Source organism: Cetorhinus maximus, chromosome 20 (genome assembly GCF_964194155.1).
Source record: "Cetorhinus maximus chromosome 20, sCetMax3.hap1.1, whole genome shotgun sequence".
Taxonomy (NCBI): Eukaryota; Metazoa; Chordata; class Chondrichthyes; order Lamniformes; family Cetorhinidae; genus Cetorhinus; species Cetorhinus maximus.
Genome location: NC_135898.1, coordinates 36,135,411 through 36,162,111, shown reverse-complemented (window position 1 = coordinate 36,162,111; position 26,701 = coordinate 36,135,411).

The window sequence follows — 26,701 nt, the reverse complement described above, 5'->3', positions numbered from 1 at the left end:
GTTGTTTTTTGGTTTAAATCATTTAGAAAATATTGCACCATAAGCACCTCAAAAAACCCCCTCCAGCTTCCTCGCTTAAACTTGGAGAAGAATACTTCTGCATGGGGGAAATGGGGTAGGTAAACTAGAGTAGATTTACTTAGACTAAAAATAAAACCTATCAGGCAGCAAATAAAAGTTCAACACATTTAAAATACAAAGTAAAAACACCTTAAGCCTATCTGCTGTGCCAATTAGGGTGATGGAACTTAAGAGAGGGGACAGCGCCACCTCATGTTAAGAAGACAGAAAGGCAAGTATAAGTGATCATTGAATAGATGTGAGCAAATTTTGACATACAAATGTGACATGCAGAAAGAGTAAACAAGTGTACTCTAAACTTTAAATATATCAATATAGATATAAAAAATCTACCTTTATTAATTAATTAGCAAATTATCAACCATATTACAGTAAATCTTTGGGCTTTTACAGGACAAACTTTTAAAGGAACAGAGATTCTTTTTATTTCTTTAATTGAGACTCATGGCAGTGTGTCAGGGAATTTATAATTCTTGCTGCTGCATTTCAATTCATTCACAGCTGCTGCAGTACATTTGAACAAAGTGCCCATACAAATTGTTCAGACAAACTAAGGGGAAAATGTAAGATAAATCAAATGAGGAATTCAGGAGAAATTTCTTTATCCAGAGGGTGGTGAGAATGTGGAACTTGCAACCACAAGGAGTAGTCGAGGCAAATAACATAGATGCATTGGAGGGGAAGCTAGATAAACACATAAAGGAGAAAGGAATAGGAGGATATGCCAATAGGGTGAGATGAAGCAGGGATGAGGAGGCTTGAATGAAGCACACCCGCACAGACCAGTTGGGCCAAATGGCCTGTTTCTGTGGTGTAAATTTGATATAAAAACATTAAGCAAATCACAGAAAAGCAGAACAAGACAATACAAAGACAAATCGAAGATCCCAGACCATTGACGTTGTCTTTCTGTAACACAGGAAAGTTTGGAGAGTGAAGGGCCACCAGTTCTGGAAATCTGAATCAAACAGAGGGTGACCTTGCTGGAAACAGACAGCAAGTCCAACAGCATCTGGAAAGGGAAAAGAAGATTAACGTTTCAGGCAGCGTCCTTCTTTAAAACCATGGACTGAAAATCAAGCAAGCATTTTAGTAGAATTAGAAAAAGGAGGAAGGAAATCATGAGCTAACAAGATACTGTGATCAAAAAAGGGAAGTTAACCAAAGCAAGTGATTATATATAATGGATATTTAATATAATACAGGCGATAAACATGAAAGAAGTGATAGAATATGCAAATGGCTAAGGCATTTAGAAGTCTAGCCATGGAATGGGTACCTTGTGAGATCTGAGCTGTGATAGCTATGGCTCAATGGGTAACATTCCTGCCTCTGAAGCAGATGGTTATAAGTTCAAATCCACTCCAGGACCTGAATGCAAAAATCTAAGGCTAACACTCCAGTGCAGCAGTGAGGGAGTGCTATGTTGTTGGAGGTGCCATCTTTCAGTTGAGATGTTCTGACCTAATCCCTATAAAAGATCCACTGGAGTTATTTCAAAGAATAACCAAAATTTATCCCACAAAAAAAATTACCTGGTCATTATCAGGTTGCTGTTTGGGGAGCTTTATGTGTGCAATTTAGCTGCTGTGTTTCCCACATTACAACAGCAACAGAAGTACCCCATTGCCTGTAAAGTGCTTTGGAATGTCCTGTGGCTGTGAAAGATGCTATATAAATGCGAGTCTTTCTTTTTAATGAAGTCTCTGTTGACAATCACATAGAGCTCCAGCCATCACCTATCCCTTGCCTATTAGACCCTGGAACAATTGTCAAACAAAGATTCCCACCACCCATGCCACACCCCACGCTGGCCTGAGGCCTATGCTTTGAACTGGGCACAGACAATGTGGGTGGAATCATCCCAAATTTACACTAAGTGTGGTAGCGGGCAGAAAAAGTGATGCTTTACCCGCTGGCCGCAATGGCGGTTTCTCACACCATATTGTCCCAATCCTGACGCATTACTTATGCATTCTCGGAAAACATGCCGTTTCAATGGTGGGTGGGCTCCAATTCACCCACCACGCCATCACCTCGCCACTTCATCATGCCAACCACCATATTTAAAGTACAGCCGTGCACACACCTCTCAGTTCTTCCAGCCCAGGACTGCTGCAAATAAGACATAGCCCTGAAGGGCAAGAAGATTGCAGCCCCTATGTTTAGTGACACGCCCTCAAGCACCTTTTGGACACCATGGAGGCCTGCCATGATGTACACTGCCCCCACTCTGGCCGCGGGAGGGGCAGCAGCATCACCACTCCAGCTTGGTAGGTGATGGCAGTGGTGATCAGTGCCAATGCTGCACAGGAGAGTTTGGCCATCTAATGCAGAAAGAGGATGAATGATCTCATCCATGCAGCCAGGGTAAGGCAACCATCTCATCACTCTAAACTTACACTCACAAGCCCATCACACATTCACTGGCATCTCACTCACTGCCAGCTCAAGGGGCATCACCACTCACCCTCTCACACACACACACACACATCTCCATCTGGCCTAATCTCCTCTGGAGACTGCCTCCTCAGCCCTCACCATCTTGAGGCCACTTGCACAGATCAACTTTTGCCCCACACAAACCCTGGCACACCCCATTCCCCAGTACAGCCCTCACCCCGCAGCCTCTTCCCTTGCCTGAGGCCACTTCTCCACCTTCCCCAAGCAAGCCCTAGCCCTACAGCTGTACAAAGCCACGCCCGCCTTACAGCTGGCATGGTAGATAGAGACCTGTCTGTGAGCCCCTCTAAAAGTGATGTGGTGCTGTCTGCAAAGCCTGGCACTGATGACTGCAAGTGCTACCCAAAGCAAGATAGGCAAACAAACCTCAAAGTCCCAAGCGCAGCTCGCCAGGCGCATGTCGTTTATGTGCTGTTGTGAAACATGTCGGCGTGCTATCACGCCAACGTGAGCTGACGATCCAGTGTGGGGGGGATGAGTCTGGTGGCCTAGCCTTATAATGAAATGCTGATGTATTACAATGAGGTTCCTGATGTCCGAAGGCAGGAAACATGGCCTGCCATTGATGGGCTAAGCGGACGATCGCAAACTGGTTTCACGACATCACGAAACCGATTGTTGGCCTTCTCGTTATATTGTCTGCTCATGCCGCTGAACATGCCCGATGCCAGTGGGCATGGAAAATTCCGCCCTATATCTCATGATTTAAAATAAAGCAAAATAGCTGGGTAATGTGCACAACATTATCTGACAAACAGTGAGGGTTAAGTGATCAGTTATCCAGTTTTGATCTGATTGTGGTACATTAGTCAAGTGCACACAAGTACTTGGTTTAGTATCTCTGGCAATGCAGCACTCTCTCAGTGCACATACCAGCTACTTCCACCTCAGTCTATTTCTGCCCCTGTCCTATCTGTTACTGAAACTCACCTCCACGTCTCAGGCTCTCCTGGCTGGCTTCCTATCCTCCATTGCCCACAACCTTCAGTTCATCCAAAACTGTGCTTTTGCATTCTTTCCCACACCAAGTCCTGTTCATCCATCGCCCCTGTCCTTGCTGACTTATACTAGCTCCCCATCCAGCAATGCCTTAAATTTAAAATTCACATCCACGTTTCTCCCTATCTCTGTAACTGCCTCTAGGCCTACAACCCTCCCCGAACACTCCATTTCTTTAACTCTGGCTTCTTGTGTATAATTCATTCCTTTCACCCCACCGCTGGTGGTTGTGACTTCAGCAGCCTAGACCCCACATTCTGGAATTCCAGGGAAAGAGTAATTAATTTGGGGAGGGTCAATTTTAATGGGGTGAGAACAGATCTAGCCCAGGTAAATTGGAATCAAAGACTGACAGGCAAAACTGTAACATTACAATGGGCTGCCTTTAAAGAGGAGGTAGTTCGGTTACAGTAAAGGTGTATTCCCAAGTGGGGAAAGGTAGGGCAAAAAATATCCAGAGCTTCCTGGATGACAAAAGTAAGATGAAATAGAAAAAGTGTATGTATGACAGATGTCAGGACAATTTTAGAACCAGGCTGAATATAGTAGTTTCAGAGGGGGTGAAAAAACAAGTGAGGGCAAAGAAAGAGTATATGAAGAGACCGGCATCTAACATAAAAGGGAATCCAAAAGTTTTCTATGAACATATAAATAATGAAATGGTGGTAAAAGGAGGAGTGGGACCGATTAGAATCCAAAAAGGGGATTTATGCGTTGAGGCAGAGGGCATGGCTGAGGTATTAAATGATAACTTTGTATCTGTCTTTACCAAGGCAGAAGATGCTGCCGAAGTCATAGTGAGAGGGATATTCATAGTAATTGAAACACTGGGTGGCCTAAAAATTGGTAAAGAGGAGTTATTAGATATGCTTGTCAATGTCTTATCAATTTCATTGTTAAAATTTGTTCATGTCAATTATATTGTTAAGGTTTGTTACTTTTGTCAATTGTTAAGGGAAACAGGTGATGGGTATTTGAACATATATAAATAGGGGATAGCTGGGAAACAGGTGGGGGTGAGGAGCGTTGACACTGAACAAAGTCGATAAACTCCCTCAGCAAGAAAAGGCTCTGTGTCTTAGTTTTGAATTTATCAGCCTCTGTGAATCCTATTAACATTGGTAGCAAGGGATGGGTGGTCCAAGGGTGAAGATTGGAAACTAAGATACTTTTTCAGACAGAAGATTGGAATTCGAGTTATTTTGGAGATGAATGACTGAAAACAAGTGTAAAGTATCAGGTTATGATTTTCCACGACAAAAACAGAATTACCTGGAAAAACTCAGCAGGTCTGGCAGCATCGGTGGAGAAGAAAAGAGTTGACGTTTCGAGTCCTTCTGACCCTTCAGCAGAGCTGAGTAATATTAGGAGAGGGGTGAAATATAAGATGGTTTAAGGTTGGGGGGGTGGGGGGGAGAGAGGTTGGGGGGGCGGGGTGGTTGTAGGGACAAGCAAGCAGTGATAGGAGCAGATAATCAAAAGATGTCACAGACAAAGGAACAAAGAGGTGTTGAAGGTGGTGATATTATCTAAACAAATATGCTAATTAAGAATGAATGGCAGGACACTCAAGGTACAGCTCTAGTGGGGGTGGGGTGTGAAGACTAACAGGGCATTAAAGGTCTAGATTTAAAAATAATGGAAATAGGTGGGAAAAGAAAAATCTATATAAATTATTGGAAAAAACAAAAGGGAGGGGGAAGAAACGGGGTGGGGATGGGGATGGAGGAGGGAGTTCAAGATCTAAAGTTGTTGAATTCAATATTCAGTCCGGAAGGCTGTAAAGTGCCTAGTCGGAAGATGAGGTGCTGTTCCTCCAGTTTGCGTTGGGCTTCACTGGAACAATGCAGCAAGCCAAGGACAGACATGTGAGCAAGAGAGCAGGGTGGAGTGTTAAAATGGCAAGCGACAGGGAGGTTTGGGTCTTTCTTGCGGACAGACCGCAGGTGTTCTGCAAAGCGGTCGCTCGGTTTACGTTTGGTCTCTCCAATATAGAGGAGACCGCGTTGGGAACAACGAATGCAGTAGACTAAGTTAGGGGAAATGCAAGTGAAATGCTGCTTCACTTGAAAGGAGTGTTTGGGCCCTTGGACGGTGAGGAGAGAGGAAGTGAAGGGGCAGGTGTTGCATCTTTTGCGTGGGCATGGGGAGGTGCCATAGGTGGGGGTTGAGGAGTAGGGGGTGATGGAGGAGTGGACCAGGGTGTACATGTCAGAGGAACTGTTTTTGAAGGTAGCATCATCAGAACGAGAGCATGAAGCTGCTCTCGTCGGGACCTGGAAAAATTTATTAATTTTGCTTCCAAACTCCACCCCCCCATCATTTTCACATGGTCCATCTCTGACACTTCCCTTCCCTTCCTTGACCTCTCTGTCTCAATTTCTGGTGATAGACTGTCCACCAATATCCATTACAAGCCTACCGACTCCCACAGCTACCTCGACTACAGCTCCTCACACCCCGCTTCCTGTAAGGACTCCATCCCATTCTCTCAGTTCCTTCACCTCCGTCGCATCTGTTCTGATGATGCTACCTTCAAAAACAGTTCCTCTGACATGTCCTCCTTCTTCCTTAACCGAGGTTTTCCACCCACAGTCGTTGACAGGGCCCTCAACCGTGTCCGGCCCATCTCCCGCGCATCCGCCCTCATGCCTTCTCATCTCTCCCAGAAACATGATAGGGTCCCCCTTGTCCTCACTTATCACCCCACCAGCCTCCGCATTCAAAGGATCATACTCCGCCATTTCCGCCAACTCCAGCATGATGCCACCACCAAACACATCTTCCCTTCACCCCCCCTGGCGGCATTCCGTAGGGATCGTTCCCTCCGGGATACTCTGGTCCACTCCTCCATCACCCCCTACTCCTCAACCCCCACCTATGGCACCTCCCCATGCCCACGCAAAAGATGCAACACCTGCCCCTTCACTTCCTCTCTCCTCAATGTCCAAGGGCCCAAACACTCCTTTCAAGTGAAGCAGTATTTCACTTGCATTTCCCCTAACTTAGTCTACTGCATTCGTTGCTCTCAATGTGGTCTCCTCTACGTTGGAGAGACCAAACGTAAACTGGGCGACCGCTTTGCAGAACACCTGCGGTCTGTCCGCAAGAAAGACCCAAACCTCCCTGTCGCTTGCCATTTTAACACTCCACCCTGCTCTCTTGCCCACATGTCTGTCCTTGGCTTGCTGCATTGTTCCAGTGAAGCCCAATGCAAACTGGAGGAACAGCACCTCATCTTCCGACTAGGCACTTTACAGCCTTCCGGACTGAATATTGAATTCAACAACTTTAGATCTTGAACTCCCTCCTCCATCCCCACCCCCTTTCCGTTTCTTCCCCTTCCCTTTTGTTTTTTTCCAATAATTTATATAGATTTTTCTTTTCCCACCTATTTCCATTATTTTTAAATCTAGACCTTTAATGCCCTGTTAGTCTTTCCACCCCACCCCCACTAGGGCTGTACCTTGAGTGTCCTGCCATCCATTCTTAATTAGCACATTCGTTTAGATAATATCACCACCTTCAACACCTCTTTGTTCCTTTGTCTGTGACATCTTTTGATTATCTGCTCCTATCACTGCTTGCTTGTCCCTACAACCACCACCCCCCCCCACCAACTTCTCTCCCCCCCACCCCCCCAACCTTAAACCATCTTATATTTTACCCCTCTCCTAATATTACTCAGTTCTGTTGAAGGGTCATGAGGACTCGAAACGTCAACTCTTTTCTTCTCCGACGATGCTGCCAGACCTGCTGAGTTTTTCCAGGTAATTCTGTTTTTGTTTTGGATTTCCAGCATCCGCAGTTTTTTGTTTTTATCTCTATAATTTTCCACCATTGTTCTGTGAAGCTGAACCTTATGACCAATGGAAGAATGAAGTGGATATGTGGACATGGGCTACGTCCTTACCAAGGAAAAAGCAAGGTATGGCCTTGGCACTTTCACTTCCCAACAGAAGCAGGATCAGCTGCAAAGTATTTTTGGAGCCAGAGGCTCATCATTTGGACACTGAGGAAGGTTTAGATAATCTTTTAAAATTTATGGATAAAATTTATTAGGAAGATGATCTGTTACATGCATTTGAGGCATGGTCAGGCCTTGATAAATTTAGAAGGATGGACAGTTATTCCATAGAAAAATATGTCATGGAATTTAACAAGATTGCAGAAATTCTATTTGGAGATTCCAAATTCAGTGCTTGCTTTCAATTGTTGTATTGTGCTAAAGTATTGAACATGGATAGGCTCCTGGTCTTGACTGGAGTTAGATTCTCAGGAAGAGATATGCTTTTGGAACGGATGTCTGAAGCTTTAAAAAGATTTTTTGGGGAAACATTCATTCCCAGCCACTTTCAAAGCACCAATGGGACAGTCAGCCATAACACAAAAGGTGGAGGAGTCAATGCTGGCAACATTTAGATATGGGGCACAAGCATCAATACAAAAGAAGAACCACAAACAACAGAAATGAGGATAGAGACCCTTTTGGTAACTCTAACAGATTACAGGGATTGGGTAACTATGGCAGGAGAATGAACCCCAGGAATAACCGAGGAATGGTAAACAGGTGTTTTAGAAGTGACTCGGAATATCATTACATGATGAATGGTCTAAAATGGAATAGCAGGGTTTTTGAAATGACACACGGCAAGGATGGATTGGAAGGGGAAGATGACAAGACTGATCAGTCAGAAGGAATTGTACTGGTCACCAGAAGCTTTAGTCTGGTAATGGGTGTTCTAGTTGTGGACTCATTCAATTGTGCTGTGTTAGGCAGTGCGTGCACATCCACAGTATATGGAACGGATTGTTTAAACTGTTACCTGGATTCTCTTAAATAGTAAAGACCGAAATAAGGTTAAGGAATGTGAAAGTTTTACTTACTTCAGGTTTAGGGATGATAACATGTTAAAGTCACTAAAGAGAGCGGTGATTCCATGTAAAATAGCCTGAGTAAACTATTTTATCAGCACAGAAGTAGTATCTAGTGAAATACCCTTACTGTTGAGTATGCCATCTATGAAAAAGGTGCAAATGAAATTAGATACGGAACACAATAAGGTGATTGTTTTTGAGAAATTTGTATACCTACAGTTTACGCAATCGGGACACTTACGACATTTCTAATCATGATGCTAAAGAAGTGTTGATGACATCAGAGGGTATGAGCTTAAAGGGAAAAAGGCAAATTGTTTTCAAACTAAATCAGTAGTTTGCCCATTTATGTTGTTACAGGTTAAACATTCTGCTAAAGGATGCAAGGGTAATGGATGATGAATATATAAAACTTATAGAAAAGATCAGTGAGAAATGCGATATATGTAAAAAATACAAGAGGATACCATCATGGCCTGTAGTGAGTCTCCCATTATCAAGAGACTTTAATTAAACTGTAGCAATGGACTTGAAGGTATGGGATAAGGACAAAAACATTTTCTCTTACAATTCATAGACATGGCAACTAGATTCAGTCTATCAACAGTAATATGTAGTAAAGGCAGTAAGGTAATTGTGAACAGTGTAATGGAAAAATGGATAGGAGCTGAACAGGGGGCACCGACTAAATTCTTACCTGACAAAAGATGAATTTAAAAATATGTGTGAAAATATGAACATCACAATAGTGAACATGAGTGGAAAGTCCCTTTTGTAATGAGGGTTGTGAAAGAAATCACGCAGTAATTGATGAGATGCTTCACAAAATATTAGCTGACCAAGCTGGCATCTGCCCTGGCACGGGTGGTCAATGGAAAGAATTCACTTCAAATGGCTGGGGCTACAGCAGTGTTGTCGTGCCAAATTTTGAGTTGCAGGAGCTCTAAGAAAATGTGTTGACCATATCATTCCTAAAGCTAAAAGCAAAAAACTGCAGATGCTGGAAATCCAAAACAAAAACAAAAATACCAGGAAAAACTCAGCAGGTCTGACAGCACCTGCGGAGAGGAATACAGTTAACGTTTCGAGTCTGTATGACTCTTCAACAGAACAGTTCTGTTGAAGAGTCATACGGACTCGAAACGTTAACTGTGTTCCTCTCCGCAGATGCTGTCAGGCCTGCTGAGTTTTTCCAGGTATTTTTATTTTTGTTCATTCCTAAAGCTACTTGTTTTGTTGTTGTTATGTTGTTTTCCTATGTATTAACCTTTTGAGTTCCCAAACGTCAGTAAAACTATACCTTTTAAGTGAAAAATATTAGTGCCAGTAGGACCTTTATTTTGAACGATGTGGTATTTTGAATCATTCGCCTTTAGCATAGCTAAAGTTTAATTATGCAACAGTTTAATTATTTAATTCAAGCCTATTGAAAACATGGGGGAGAATTTTCCCCCCGTGGGGGTGGGGGCGGTTTTGGGCTGGAGCAGGTGCACACCACCTGTGATCAGCTGGGGTGGGGGGGGGGGGGCACCATTATACGTGGGTGGGCCAATTAAGGCCCGCCCAGCAAGATGGGCACCTGGAAGTGCTGATCGCTCCCTGTGCACAGAGCTGCCTCAGGGAGATTAGTTTAAGTTGCAAAAAATGTAATAAAGGGAAAAAAAATTTTTAAGACATGTCCCCTCATGTGAAACTGCCACATGAGCTGGGACATGTCCATGACTTTTATTTTAAAAAATTTCAAACCTTTAAATACCTTCATGAAGCCCCATCCCGCCCATGGATGAGGTTCCATGAAAAATGCGATGGCCGCCTGGGCTCTTCACCTGCCTGCCAACCTTGAGGTTGGACGGGCAGCTCAGTTTATTGTTTTAATTAATAGTTAACTGGCCTTAACAGGCCTTTGACAGCCAACTCGGGTGCCCACCTGCCGAACTGAAAATCTGAATGACGCGCGGTGACGTCGGGACGCACCCCCAACATCACCGCATGTCATTTTATGCCTTGGCGAGCAGGCCCCGCCCCTGCTCGCCAAGCCGAAGATTCTGCCCATGAATTACAGAAAACTTTACATACTTTTGACTGGGGGATGGTATATGGAGGGGACACTGCTTTTCTCGACTTATATTAATAACCTAGGCCTGGGCGTACAGGGCACAATTTCAAATTTTGCAGATGATGCAAGGCTTGGAAGTATTATGAACTGTGAGGAAGATAGTGGTAGACTTCAAAAGGATATAGGCTGGTGGAATAGGCAGACACGTGGCAGATGACATTTAATGTAGAGAAGTGTGAAGTGATACACCTTGGTCAGAAGAACAAGGAGAGATGACATAAAATAAAGGGTAAAATTCTAAAGGAAATGCAGGAGCAGAGGGACCTGGGTGTTTATGTGCATAAATCATTGAAGGCAGCAGGACAGGTTGAGAAAGCAGTTAATAAGTTATACAGAATCCTGGGTTTTATAAATAACAGAGTACAAAAGCAAGTAAGTTATGAACCTTCATAAAACAGCTTCAACAGGAAGGATGTGACGGTTTTAGATAGGGTGCAGAAAAGATTTACAAGAATGGTTCCAACGATGGAAGACTTCAGTTATATGCATAGAGTTGCAAAGCTGGGGCAGTTCCCCTTGGAGAGGAAGTGGTTGAAAGGAGATTTGTTAGAACCGTTCAAAGTCATGATAGACTTGGAGAGCATAAATGGAGAGAAACTGTTCCCATTGGAAGAAGATCAAGAATTGTAAGGTGACATGAGGAAAAACTTCTTTATGCAACAAGTGGTTTGGAATCAGAATGCACTGCCTGAGAGTGTGGTGGAGACAGATTCAATTGCGGTTTTCAAAAGGGAACTGGATAATTATCTGAAGAGAAAAGATTTTACTGAGCTACAGGGAAAAGGTTGAGGAATGGGACTAGCTGAGTTGCTGTTGCAGAGAACTGACACAAAGACAATGGGCTGACTGGGCCCCTTCTGTGCTGTAACCATTCTGTGATTCTAGTATAGATACATTCAAGGAAGTTGTGTTGGAATCACATCTCTTGAGGGTGAATTTCTCTTTTACAGAATGGAAGGACTTGGCATTAACTGGACATTTGGATGCTAACCTGGGATTTTTTATAAAGAAGGTCATAAATTCTCCTTGGAAGTGTCAACAAGGAGGCCTCTTCCAAATCACCTGACCTATATGGTACTTGAGAAGGAGTTATTTGTTTGTTTTGAATTGCAAAGCACCTTAATTAATGTAAAGCTAGAAGACAAAAAGGCAATCACATAGCAGAGGCAAACCTTCAGTTTGAATGTGTTGTTTTGCTTTGTCTTGTTGGAGAACAAGCTGAGGAAGGAAGGCTACCTTAACTGACTCTCTCTCTCTCTCTCCCTTACCTAAAATTGTGTGTGGCTATCAACCTGAAACCAGAGAACCCTCATCTGAGTGTAACTAGTCTACATTTTGACTGAAAAGCGGAGACCAGTTGGTTAGAGCTTCCAGACAACCACCGGGACCAGTGGCCTGTCTTCACACGAGGGAACTCCAGGCCGACTGTGTCGAGACCCTGTGGACTTTATCCTTTATTTTATAACATCCATCCTCCAAACCCAATCTCCGCAGAGGAACTCTATCTGTTTGTCCTTTGTTTGACTGTGTGTGTGCTGGGGGAATTATTTAGGAAGAGGTAGATAGTTATACTTCCCGATTACATTTGTGTGTTAACCGATACTTGCAATTTGTTAAAAGAAGTTTTGTTTTAAAATACATTAATCATTCTGAGTTTTAAGAAAGAAACTTGGTCAGAGTCTCTTTTCTTCTGGGTACTAGAGGTATAGGTACACAATTGGCCATTTCGGTGAGAAAATTAAACATTTAAATTAATGCTACGGCCTGCAGAGTAGTGGGGCTTGATAATTCATGTGTTCCTTCCATCCTGGTCGTATCACTTGATAAACATATGGGGAAGAATTTTTCCTGTGGCGGGCGGGCTTGGCAGCAGCGGGCGGGGGTGGGCCCGGACCCGATTGTCACCTGCGATCAGCTGTGCGCCACCATTTTACTTGAGCAGGCCAATTAAGGCCCGTCCAGCATAATGTGCAGCCAGTAGCCTGTGCAGGTGGGGGGGAGAGGGGAGAGTCATGCGCACGAAAGAGCACAGCAATCTCCCTGAGGCACGGAGCTGCCAGGGGAAGATTGAATGAATTTGAAAACTTTTAAATAAATGAAGTAAAGATGTATTTAAACATGTCCCCTCATGCAATAGTGCCACATGAACTGGGACATGTTTGTGAAGTTAGGAAAACTAATTTTTTAATTTTAAAAAACCTTCAGGAAACCTCATTCCGCCCGTGGATGAGGTTTCCTGAAAAACGTGAATGCCGCTCGGGCTCTTCGCCTGCCCACCAACCTTAAGGCTGGACGGGCAGCGTTCTTAACAACATTAATTACTTTTATAATGGCCTCAGTAGGCCGTTGGCAGTTTGGCGGGCACACAGCCACCTCCAGTGCACACTGACATTGGGATGCACACGCGACATCATCGCACTTTATTTTACACATCAGCATGTCAGGTCCACCCCCGCACACCGACAGCAAAATTTTGCCCAAGAGGAAGAAAGAAGCTGAAGGTTACCCTGATAGTGTGATCAAGAAGGGTAGGCAGAGACTTTAAGTGCAAAGAGAGCCACAATAATGAAATATGATCCCCATTCCCCATACACAGTGAGTCCAGTTTATCCGCCTTAATACAGGACTCACAATCCATGAAACAAAGTGGTAAATCCTTATTCTTGTTGCAAAGCCTTACCTGATTAAACTTTTCCTGTTAATCACTCATTGCTTTAATGGTGGCGTTAGGAGGGAAAGTGAAACAGTCCCATTGAATTGTCATTATTCTTTCTGTCATTAAACAGTCCAGTAAGCTATTTTTAAGATATAAGTACAAAATGCTTCCAATTAAAGTTGCCCGGGAACTTCCTGAATTTGAAACACAGAAAAGTGGGGAATGAGGTTCATTTTCTTTGCCCTGCTCGACTGACCCTGCCCCTGTGAAACTTTTTCGCCAGATAGGACTCCCGCAAAAACTCGTTCTGGCCAATCCCAGAGCACATGCAATTTTTGGACCAGAGTGTAAAATTGTTGGAGGAAAGAGCAAGCAAAAAATATAAGGACACTGGTTTAAGCATTAGGTTAAGTAGCTGCATCCTCCTGCCGCCACCTTCAGGACTCTTACAAATTGTTTTATACCTGGTGCTGTAGCCTATATTGTTTTTGGTAATTATTGCTTTAATTGCTTTAAAAACATAGGGCAGAATCTTCTGCAACAAAAACAAAAATACCTGGAAAAACTCAGCAGGTCTGACAGCATCTGCGGAGAGGAACACAGTTAACATTTCGAGTCCGTATGACTCTTCACCAGAACTAAGAAATATAGAAATGAGGTGGAATATAAGCTGTTTAAGGGGAGGTGGGACAGGTAGAGCTGGATAGAGGGCCAGTGATAGGTGGAGGCAAAAAAGAGATTGCCAAAGATGTCATAGGCAAAAGGACAAAGGGGTGTTGACGGTGGTGATATTAGCTGAGGAATGTGCTAATGATGACATTAAGGGTAGAAAGCAAGACGAGCAAGTAACAGATAGCCCTAGTGGGGGTGTAGTGGGGGGAAGGGATCGAAATAGGCTAAAAGGTAGGGATAAAACAATGGATGGAAATACATTTATAAATAATGGAAATAGGTGGGAAAAGAAAAATATATATAAAAAAATATATATATAAAAAGTTATAAATTATTGGAAAAGGGGGGATCGGAAAGGGGGTGGGGATGGAGGAGAGAGTTCATGATCTAAAGTTGCTGAACTCAATGTTAAGTCCGGAAGGCTGTAAAGTGCCTAGTCGGAAGATGAGGTGCTGTTCCTCCAGTTTGCGTTGGGCTTCACTGGAACATTGCAGCAGACCAAGGACGGACATGTGGGCATGAGAGCAGGGTGGAGTGTTGAAATGGCAAGCGACAGGGAGGTCTGGGTCATGCTTGCGGACAGACTGAAGGTGTTCCGCAAAGCGGTCACCCAGTCTGCGTTTGGTCTCTCCAATGTAGAGGAAACCGCATTGGGAGCAACAAATGCAGTAGACTAAATTGAGGGAAGTGCAAGTTGAATGCTGCTTCATTTGAAAGGAGTGTTTGGGCCCTTGGACGGTGAGGAAGGGGGAAGTAAAGGGGCAGGTGTTGCACCTTCTGCAGTTGCATGGGAAGGTGCCGTGGGAGGGGGTTGAGGTATAGGGGGTGATGGAGGAGTGGACCAGGGTGTCCCGGAGGGAATGATCCCTGCGGAATGCTGCCAGGGAGGGTGAAGGGAAGATGTGTTTGGTGGTGGCATCATGCTGGAGTTGGCGGAAATGGCGGAGGATGACCCTTTGAATGCGGAGGCTGGTGGGGTGATAAGTGAGGACAAGGGGGACCCTATCATGGTTCTGGGAGGGAGAGGAAGGTGTGAGGGCGGATGTGCGGGAGATGGGCCGGACATGGTTGAGGGCCCTGTCAACCACCGTGGGTGGGAAACCTCGGTTACGGAAGAAGGAAGACATGTCAGAGGAACTGTTTTTGAAAGTAGCATCATCAGAACAGATGCGACAGAGGTGAAGGAACTGAGAGAATGGGATGGAGTCCTTACAGGAAGCGGGGTGTGAGGAGCTGTAGTTGAGGTAGATGTGGGAGTCGGTAGGCTTGTAATGAATATTGGTGGACAGTCTGTCACCAGAAATTGAGACAGAGAGGTCAAGGAAGGGAAGGGAAGTGTCAGAGATGGACCATGTGAAAATGATGGAAGGGTGGAAATTGGAAGCAAAATTAATAAATTTTTCCAGGTCCAGACGAGAGCATGAAGTAGCACCGAAGCAGTCATCAATGTACCGGAGAAAGAGTTGTGAGAGGGGGCCTGAGTAGAACTGGAACAAGGAATGTTACACATACCCCATAAAGAGACAGGCATAACTGGGACCCATGTGAGTTCCCATAGCCACACCTTTTATTTGGAGGAAGTGAGAGGAGTTTAAGGATAAATTATTCAGTGAGAGAACAAGTTCAGCCAGATGGAGGAGAGTAGTGGTGGATGGGGATTGTTTGGGCCTCTGTTCGAGGAAGAAGCGGAGAGCCCTCAGACCATCCTGGTGGGGGATGGAGGTGTAGAGGGATTGGACGTCCATGGTGAAGAGGAGGCGGTTGGGGCCAGGGAACTGGAAATTGTTGATATGATGTAGGGTGTCAGAAGAATCACGGATGTAGGTGGGAAGAGACTGGACAAGGGAAGAGAGAATGGAGTCAAAATAGCAAGAAATGAGTTCCGTGCGGCAGGAACAGGCTGACACGATCGGTCTGCCGGGACAGTCCTGTTTGTGGATTTTGGGTAGGAGGTAGAAGTGGGCCGTCCGAGGTTGGGAGACTATGAGGTTGGAAGCTGTGGAAGGAAGATCTCCAGAGGAGATGAGGTCAGTGACAGTCCCAGAAACAATGGCTTGATGTTCAGTGGTGGGGTCATGGTCCAGGAGGAGGTAGGAGGAAGTGTCTGCGAGTTGACGCTCAGCCTCTGTGAGGTAGAGGTCAGTGCGCCAGACAACAACAGCACCACCCTTGTCAGCGGGTTTGATGACAATGTTGGGGTTGGACCTGAGAGAACGGAGTGCAGTAAGTTCAGAGAGAGACAGATTAGAATGGGTGAGAGGAGCAGAGAAATTGAGACGGCTAATGTCACGCCGACAGTTCTCAATGAAAAGATCAAGAGAAGGTAAGAATCCAAAGGGAGGGGTCCAGGTGGAGGGAGAATATTGGAGGCGGGTAAAAGGATCCGTTGAACGGGGAGAGGACTCCTGCCCAAAGTAGTGAGCACGGAGACGAAGGCGGAGGAAGAAGAGTTCAGCATCGTGCCGAGCCCAAAATTCATTGAGATGAGGGCATAAGGGTATGAAACTAAGTCCTTTGTTGAGCACTGAACGTTCAGCGTCGGAGAAGGGAAGGTCAGGGGGTATAGTGAATACACGGCCGGGGCTGGGATTGGAAAACGGGGTGGGGACAGAGGGACGGGCAGGGGTGGAGAGTCCTGGATGGGTGTTGGTGTCGATGAGTTGTTGGAGCTTGCGTTCCTTTGCACCTGAAAGAAAGAGACAAAGTTTCTTGTTGAGGCGTCGGATGAGATGAAGAATAAAATGAAACTGGGGGCACGCGCAGCTTTGAAAAAGGGTGCGGCGGTGCTGCTGGAGGGAGAGGTCGAGTGTGTTCATATGGCGGCGCATGGCACTGAGTGTGGATCTCAGAATGCGACGAGAACAACAGTCTGAGGAGCGTTGTATGTCCCGGAGATACCTATAATCCTGGGTGGGTTTGAAACATGAGGGATGAAACTTCAGTTGGAATCCACGTGGGGTAAGTTGGAGATGGAACAGTCACTGAGGAATGAAATATGGCTGTGAAAGCAGAATCTTCTGTTTGGTGTGTGGGGGCGGGCCCCGCATGCCGATGCATAAAATGATGCGCGGTGATGTCAGGCGTGCGTCCCGACATTCTGATCTTCCGTTCGGCGGGCACGCACCGGAGTTGGCTGCACGCCCGCCGAACTGTCAAAGGCCTGTTAAGGCTATTAATACACTAATTAATCTAATTGTCAGGGCTGCCTGTCTAACCTTAAGGTTGTCGGGCAGCTGAAGAGCCCGGGCGGCCTTTGCATTTTTCATGAAATCTCATCCACAGGCAGGATAACGTTTCATGAAGGGTGTATTAAATTGTTAAATATTTTTTAAACATTTGATAAACACGTCCCAGTCATATGACACTGTTACATGAGGGTACATGTATGAATGATTTTTAACTTTTTTTATTTTGATGTTTCCACTTGAATACAATCTCCCTGAGGCAGCTCCGTGCCTCAAAGAGATTTCTGCGCTTTTCGCGCACGCCCTGACTCTCCCTCCTCCCCCCGCCCGCACAGGTAGGGCTACATTACCGGGCGCGTGTCACGCCGGTTGGGCCTTAATTGGCCCACCCGCGTAAAATGGCAGCGCACAGCTGATCGCGGGCGGTGATCGGCTCTGCGCCCGCCCGTACCCGTTCCCAACCAGCCTGCCCGACGGGGAGAAAAGTCTCCGACTGCTGCAATTTGTAAGCTTGATGCTCATTTTAGACAATTATATATTCTAATTGTTGTAGCTTTCCCACTATTTGGATCTTGCTCAATCAACCTATTACTGTGCGCAAAAATGTGCCGAGAACAAGTGCAAAGGGATTTCTCAAAACATAACACAACATGAGAGAAGACATGGCAGTGGACAGTGGTTTTCAACGCTGATGCTCGTTTCATTTATATTAATAAACTTTGTATGAAGAATGACAATGACTTCAGAGCTACGTTTCTTTTGCGTACTTCGTTACGATTTTTCTTTGTGTAGTTTATATGGTTTGGGGCCCTTTGTCACTTCTCCTTTCTAGCGCCACCTGATTGTAAATTGAAATTGTGAATAGCGGACAGTGCTGGCAATTTTTGCAGATTCCTACGTTTTGGTTTTTAATGGTCTGACTTTTCAGTGGCTCACCAGTAAATAAATGGCCCAGTCGTCTGAAAAATAATTAACCACTGAGCATTTCTCATTTGTAGTTTAAAATGTGTTTAAAAGGATGAGCTGATTCTAAACATTTTCCAATTCAAGGGGAGAATTTTCTCCCCATCGGGGGTGGGGGTTGTGCGGGGGAAGGTGTGGGCGGGCGCGCAGCGGGTGCCTCCGATCGGCATTTTACGTGGGCGGGCCAATTAAGGCCCGCCCAACATGACGCGTGCCCAGAAGCGCTGAGCGCTCCCTGTGCGGGTGGGTGCTTGAAACATGCTACGAATGAGGAAGTTCTGAGACCAAATAAAACATTAAAGAAATCCAATTTGGAGAGATGTGTGCTCAAGTTTTCAGCCTTGGGTGATCCAGAAGACCATTTTTAGTGATGCAATCTTCCAGATGGATATTCTAACACAGCAGGGTTTATCATAGTCTTGGTGGGAAAGAATAATAAATGTTGTCCATTGGCCTGTGAAGCAATGAAAATACAAACGGTATTTAAAAGCACCTTAGCTGCTGAAACACTGGTGTTGGTAGAACCATAGATATGGATGTATGCAAATCATCAATTGTCAGAATGTTTTATGAAGATAGGTGCTTGTTCCAAGAAATTATTAGATATATTGGAAAAGGGACACTTGTGTTATAATGAGAATATGGAAAAACCAATATTTTCTTTGCCTGATTTGTAATTATTTAGCTCTGGTAAAGAAGGACAAAAAGCTTTGTTTAAAGAAGGGGGAATATGGAATCTATTAATGGTTGTACTATAAGACATAGAACATGAAAACATATATATCATTTTCACAGAATCACAGAATCACACAGTGCAAAAGAGGCCCTTTGGCCCATCGAGTCTGCACCGACACGTGAGAAACACCTGACCTACCTACCTAATCCCATTTACCTGCACTTGGCCCATAGCCTTGAATGTTATGACATGCCAAGTGCTTATCCAGGTACTTTTTAAAGGATGTGAGGCAACCACCTCACCACCCTCCCAGCAGCGCATTCCAGACCGTCACCACCATCTGGGTAAAAAAGTTTTTCCTCACATCCCCCTAAGCCTCCTGCCCCTCACCTTGAACTCATGTCCTCTCGTGACTGACCCTTCAACTAAGGGGAACAGCTGCTCCCTATCCACCCTGTCCATGCCCCTCATAATCTTGTACACCTCGATCAGGTCACCCCTCAGTCTTCTATGCTCCAACGAAAACAACCCAAGTCTATCCAACCTCTCTTCATAACTTAAATGTTTCATCCTAGGCAACATCCTGGTGAATCTCCTCTGCACCCCCTCCAGTGCAATCACATCTTTCCTATAAAGTGGTGACCAGAACTGCACACAGTACTCCAGCTGTGGCCTCACCAAGGTTCTATACAACTCCAACGTGACCTCCCTACTTTTGTAATCTATGCCTCGATTGATAAAGGCAAGTGTCCCATATGCCTTTTTCACCACCCCACTAACATGCCCCTCCACCTTCAGAGATCTATGGACACACACGCCAAGGTCCTTTTGTTCCTCAGAACTTCCTAGGGTCATGCCGTTCATTGAATACTTCTTTTGTTTCTTTTCGATTAGTTTGAAAAATTGTTCTTGTGTTTTCAAAAGTTTTGATTTAAAGAAAAGAGGGAAATCTGTCAATATCTTATCGATTACATTGTTAAGGTTTGTTAATATCAATTACATTGTTAATGGAAACAGGTGATGGGTATTTGAACACATATAAATAGGGGATAGCTGGGACACTGGGTGCATGCGAAAAGTGTTGACACTGAACAATGTCAATAAACTCTCTCAGCAAGGAAAGGCTCTGTGTCTTAATTTTGACTTCACCAACCACCATGAATCCTATCAACAATACTGGCTGTGCTTAAAGTTGATAAGTCGCCAGGACCGGATGAGATTCATCCAAGGAGGCTGAGGGAAGTAAGAGTGGTAAATGCGGAGGCACTGGCCATATAACCTTCCAATTCTCCTTGGATATGGGGTTAGTGCCTGAGGACTGGAAAATTGCAAATGTTACACTCTTGCTGGTGGGAAAGCTTTTAGAAACAATAATCCAGGATAAAACTAACAGTCACTTAGACAAATGTGGATTAATTAAGGAAAGATAACATGGATTTGGTAAGGGCAAATTGTGTTTAACTAACTTGCTTGAGTTTTTTGATGAGGTAACAGAGAGTGTTAATGAGGATAATGCAGTTGATGTGGTGTACATAGTTAGAGTCCATGGAATAAAAGGGACAGTGGCAGAATGGACACGAAATTGGCTGAGTGACAGGAAACAGTGGGTGGTAGTAAATGATTGTATGTCAGACTGGAGGAAGGTATACAGTGGGGTTTCCCAGGGGGCAGTGTTAGGACCCCTGCTTGTCCTGATATATATTAATGACCTAGATTTGGGTGCACAGGGCACAATTTTAAAATCTGCAGATGACACAAAATGTGGAAGTATTATGAACTGTGAGGAGGATAGTGATAAACTTCAAGACAGGTTGGTGGAATGGGTGGGAAAATGGCGATGAAATTTAATGCAGAGGAGTGTGAATTAAACATTTTGGTAGGAAGAATGAGGAGAGGCAATATAAAATAAAGGGTACAATTCTAAAGAGTGTGCAAGAACAGAAGGTCCTTGGGATATATGTGCACAAGCCACTGACGGTAGCGCAACAGGTTTGAGAGAACAGTTAATAAAACATATGTAATCCTGGGCTTTATAAGCAGGGGCATAGAGTACAAAAGCAAGAAAGTTATGATAAACCTGTATAAAAACTCTGCCTCAACTGAAATATTTGTATCTAATTCTGGGCACCACACTTTAGGAAAGATGTGAAGGCATTAGAGAGGGTGCAGAAAAGATTCACGAGAATGGTGGAAGCATCCAGCAGGTCAGGCAACACCTGTGGAGAGAAACAGAGAAAATGTTTCAGGTTGATGAGGGCTATCGACCTGAAACATTAACTTTATTTCTCTCTCCACAGATGCTGCATGACCTGCAGGGTGTTTCCAGCATTCTCTGTTTTTGAGCTGTCAATCACACAGGTCTCGAACCATCTGCATTAACTTGCTTTTGTTGGAATGGTTCTAGGGCTAAGGAGTTCATTTACACGGATAGGTTGGAGAAGCTGGGACAGTTCTCCTTGGAGAAGAGAAGGTTGAGAGGAGATTTGATAGAGGTGTTCAAATTCATGAGGGGTCTGGACAGAGTAGAGAGGGAGAAACTGTTCCCATTGGTGGAAGGGTCAAGAACAAGAGGACACAGATGACTGGCAAAAGAAACAAAGGCAACATGAGGAAAAGCCTTTTTAAGCAGTGAGTGATTAGGATCTGGAATGCATTGCCTGAGAACGTGGTAGGGGCAGATTTAATCATGGCTTTCAAAAGAGAATAGGATGGTTACCTGATGACAAAAAAGATTGCAAGGCTAAGGGGAAAGAACGGGGGAATGGGACTAGTTAGGCTGCCCTTGCAGAGACACGGCATAGACATGAGGGGCTGAATGGCCTCCTTCTGTGCTGTAACCCAACTAAGTTTTTGACTAAATGTTTGGGCATCCTTTCCAATCTTTCCTTCTGTAGTTCAGTATCCACTTGTCTCTTGCACTTCTGTATTGGTCCTGGGACTGTTTCTTCTGTATTAGATGTTTCTGATGCTGCTGTTGCACTCCAGTGTTAATGTCGATTAGGCACTCAAACCTGAGAGTGCCTTGAACCCTGAGGTGAGATTGCCACCTACTGGATTGACCTGGTACTAAGCTTCTGTTTATCCAAAGTTTAAATTATCACTCTGGAGTATTACCCTTTCCCTGCAATATTTATGGCAGCCTCTTTGCAAAGGAAGGCATTTAATATATCCTGATGAAATTGGGCTTGAAAGGTGCTATATAAATGAAAATTATTGTTGCTTTACGTTATCCTATATTCCAACTCAATGTACATTACCATATATAATAAAAAAGCCGGAAGTGCTGAGAATACTCACCAGGTCTAGCAGGGGGCAGAAACAGAGTTAACATTTTATCAGAACTTGGGAAAGTTAAAGATGTAACAGTTTTAAACCAGGTAAGGGAAAGGCGTGGAGGGGAAGAAATAGCAATCAGGAAGATTTGTGATAAGGTGGAGGACAGGAGAGAATAAATGACAGAAGGGATGGTGATGACAAGTAAAGGAACAAAAGATGTGTTTGGACAAGGTGTTAATGAAAAATTGCAGAATAACCACTGAAAGCTGCTGTCCAAGAAAATGAGGTGGGCATTAAGGCCTGAAATTGTCAAATCAATGTTGAGTCCAGAAGGCTGTGAAGTGCTGAATCAAAAGATGAGGTGCTGCTTATGTGGAGCTTCACTGGGGCACTGTCGGAGGCTGAGGGCAAGGTAGGAGTGAGGTGGAGAATTAAAATTCCAGCAACTGGAAGCTGCGGGTTGTGCTTATGGACTGAACAGGGGTGTTCTACAAAGCGGTCACTCAGTCTGTGTTTGGTCTCCCCGACGTAGAGATAAAATATTAAGCTGAACAGAGAGACAAGTTGCTGAAGCTTTTCATCTTACACTCATTAAGACAAAGGCAAGAATGCCAAATTTCAATCAATCACAACTACAGGAGAAAAGGATGCTGATTGGTTGGCAAGTCAACTCTCCAATTAGCCAAGGCATTGCTATGGAGAAAACATCGGGGTACTATAAGCTATCCCAGTTCCCTGTAATTCTAAAAAGGCACAAACCTGGAATATATTTCCTTTGTTTTCAGAGCTTGGAAAAGTTAAAGATGTAATGGGAGAGAACAGGTCCCTGTGTATGAATGTATGTCACTTCTAGCAGGTATAAACGAGCCACGTTACAAGCTTGACTAGTTATCTTAAATGAGTTGTTAGTGTAGCTCATAGCACCATCAGGATTGTTCAGCAAGTGCTGCCCAATCACAGAATCACATCAAACAGTTTTGCAAATGCGGGCTGGTTGAGAATGGTCTGTACTCTGCCTATTATGAGCGACTGAAGGAACATGCTGTGTGATTCAATCAGCCAATCGCTGGGACATACAGCCTACGTAACTGGCATTGCACCAACACTGAAATTCATACACAACATTGTTCAATAGTGTGGTGGGCAGGACGTCTTTTTGGACTGACAGCAGCTTCCTGTTAGTGGAAATACCAGGGTGGGCATCCTCTTGTAGCCCCAGGCATGAACGGCCCAAGGCAACTATGGTCTCATATACCAGTGCTGGAGGTTCCTCTGTGGCCACTGCCACTGGCAGAGTTTGGATCACTGGTAGGGGAGCTGCTATCAATACTCGGAGTGCCTTGAAAGGGACCCTCAATTATGTCAAGGCTGTATCTACCACCACCCCATCCAGCCCTCTCAGTGCAAAGTGGCACTGCCCTGCTTTCCATTGATTGAAGTTGAAGGATAGCTGTCCAGGTCTCTGGTTGGCCCACTGCTGCAGTGAGCACATGGTGCTAGCAATGGTCTGCAGGGTTGTGTTCATACCAGGCATCCACTGTGTGGTCTTGTGAGTCTGCTTAAAGTAGCCGCCAACCGCTCCATGGAAAAGGTGATGTGCTCACCCACCAGAGACATGGCAGAGGTCATGGCCTGGATAAGAAAACAGTTCCCAACAAGTGAAGAGGGCACTGAGTAGAGTGCATACCACTGCAGCACTGCATTAACTCAATGTTATTACAATTACACAGTTCTACCTTGAGGCTTTTCCTTCCTGGTTGATGTTTTGTAACTACAAAACTGAAAGAGAAATATTTTATTAAGAGCTTCCATCTCACTGAGGAGGCTTCAGGCCAAACTGCAGCCAACAACCTGCTCTGAAAACTCTGCTCATATTTTGACAGCTGTGACCAATTCCACCACAGCAGTTGAGATGACCCACAACATTCTAAAACAATCAACAACATTCTAAATCAACAACCCACAACATTCTTAAAGAAGAATTTGCCTTATCTACAATGTTAATGGTAGAACCTTTAAAAAAAATCCAGGATCTGGATCTTCGCCAAAAACGAATCAGTTCTTCCTTGGGCCATACCCTATCTACTTTGTCACGACTCACTGGTCTAGTCCGCTGTAGTATCAAGCCTCACTGTTCCCTGAGTCGTGATAAATGTGAATAGTTTGACCAAATCTCCAGATTGCCCCAATTCTACCAAACTGTTTAATTTGGATTAACAGAATACAAGCACCAGGTTTATAAACTTAATAAGTGAATAACTGTTTATTAAACAAATTGCCTTTAACTAGTGGCGAAAGAAATATGAACTGCTAACTTCTAAATCTATACTTTATACTCTAGCCCCTTATTAAATCCCTACACACACACAGACACACACACACACATATATATAGACACACAGAGACACACACACACATATATATATATATATATACACACACGCACACACACACACACACATACACATATATATATATATACACACACACACACACACACACAGACACACACACATATATATACACATCTGCACACAGACACACACACACACAAGACACATAAGACACATAAAACATGGATTTTAAGGGTGGGACAAAACATTTCAATAGCACCAATCCAGAGCACAGGATTCAATGGGTTTATTTCTTCCAAATTCCTTTCAGTTCTTGTTGATGACACGAGGTGGTCTTCCAGCACTTTCAGTATTTAGTTCACTGGTTGAGAACTTGCTTTTCAATGTCTCTAACTGCGGTTTTTCCCTTTTCCTTTTTACAGGGGTTTCCTCAGAGAGAGGGCAGGTTATATAGATATGAGGAAAAGAGACTTTAGAAGTTTTCTCTTTGCAGGCCAGGAGCTTTCTGCTGCATTGCTACCACACAAGACCCTGGTCACCTGGTCAGGAGCCAATTAAAATGCTGTTGTGAGGCAGCTCCCTTGGTCCAGGACTCCTTTCCGGCACCATCCTGTCTTTCATGGCACCCTCTGTTCCAGGACTGCAACACTGTATGTTTCTCTCATCCTGTTCCAATGGACAAGTCCTTTAAACTGCAGCCATTGTAATTCTAATCCACAGTCCAAAAAAATGATATGTTCCTTACAGTATATCACATTTAATTAAAATTTGTCCATTAGCTTTTGAGATAGATTGTTTAAAGACAAACTGATGTGGGCAAAAACATTACCAATTTAGAAGGCAAATGGAATTTTTAAAATATTCTTTCACACGGTGTGGGCGTCACTGGCTATGCCAGCATTTTTATTGCCCACCCCTAATTGCCCTTGAGAAGGTGATGGTGAGCCCTCTTCTTGAACCGCTGCTCTCCATGCGGTGTAGGAATACACACAGTGCCCTTAAGGAGGGAGTTCCAGGATTTTGACCCAGTGGCATTGAAGAAACAGTGATATAGTTCCAAGTGAGGATGATGATTGGCTTGGAGAGGAACTTGCAGGTGGTGGTGGTTTCCCCTGCATCTGCTGCCCTTGTCCTACTAGGTGGTAGAGGTCACAGGTTTGTAAGGTGCTGTCGAAGGAGCCTTGGTGACTTGCTGCAGTGCATTGTATAGATGGTACGCACTGCTGCCACTGTGTGTTGGTAGTGGAGGGAGTGGGTATTGAAGGCAGTGGATGGGGTGTCAATCAGCTTTGTCCTGGCTGGTGTCAAGCTTCTTGAGTGTTGTGGGAGTTGCACTCATCCAGGCAAGTGGGGAGTATTCCATCACACTCCTGACTTGTGCCTTGTAGATGGACAGGCTTTGGGGAATCAGGAGTTACTCACTGCAGAATTCCCAGCCTCTGACCTGCTCTTTTAGCCACAATATTTATATAGTTGGTCCAGTTCAGTTTCTGGCAACTCCTAGAAAGTTGATAGTGGGGGATTCAGTGATGGTAATGCCATTGAATGTCAAGAGGACATGTTTGGATTCTCTCTTGTTGGATATGATCAGTGCCTGGCACTTGTGTGGTGTGAATCTTACTTGCCACTTACCAGTCCTAGCCTGAATATTGTCCAGGTCTTCCTGCATGTGGGCACAGAACGCTTCAGTATCTGAGGAGTGGAGAATGGTGCTGAACATTGTGCAATCATCAGCAAACATCCCCAGTTCTCATCTTATGATGGAGGGAAGGTCATTGATGAAGCAGCTGAAGATGGTTGGGCCTAGCACACTACCCTGAGGAACTCCTGCAGTGATCTCCTGGGACTGAGATGATTGACCCCCAACAACCACAACAATCTTTCTTTGCACCAGGTATAACTCCAACTATTGGAGAGTTTTCCCGCTGATTCCTATCGACTCCAGTTTGGCTAGGACTCCTTGTTAGCCTGTATTGTAAGGGGAATGAAGTATAAAAATAGGGAAGTCTTGCTACAACAGTACTGGGCATTGGTGGGACTGCACCTAGATTACTACATATTGTTATGGTCTCCTTACTTAAGGAGGAATATACCTGCATTGGAAGCAGTTCAGAGAAGGTTTGCTAGGCTAGGGTGAAGGGATTGTCTTATGAGGAAAGGTTGAGAGAGTTGGGCCTTTGCTCATTGGAGTTTTGAAGAATAAGAGGTGATCTTATTGAAACACATAAGATTCATAAGATTCTGAGGGGACTTGACAGGGTAGATGCAGAGAATTTGCTTCTTCTCATGTGGGAATCTAGAACTAGGCACAGTTTAAAAACTAGATGAAGAGGGCACTCAGTAGAGTGCACACCTCTGCCACGTTGTGTTAACTCAATATTA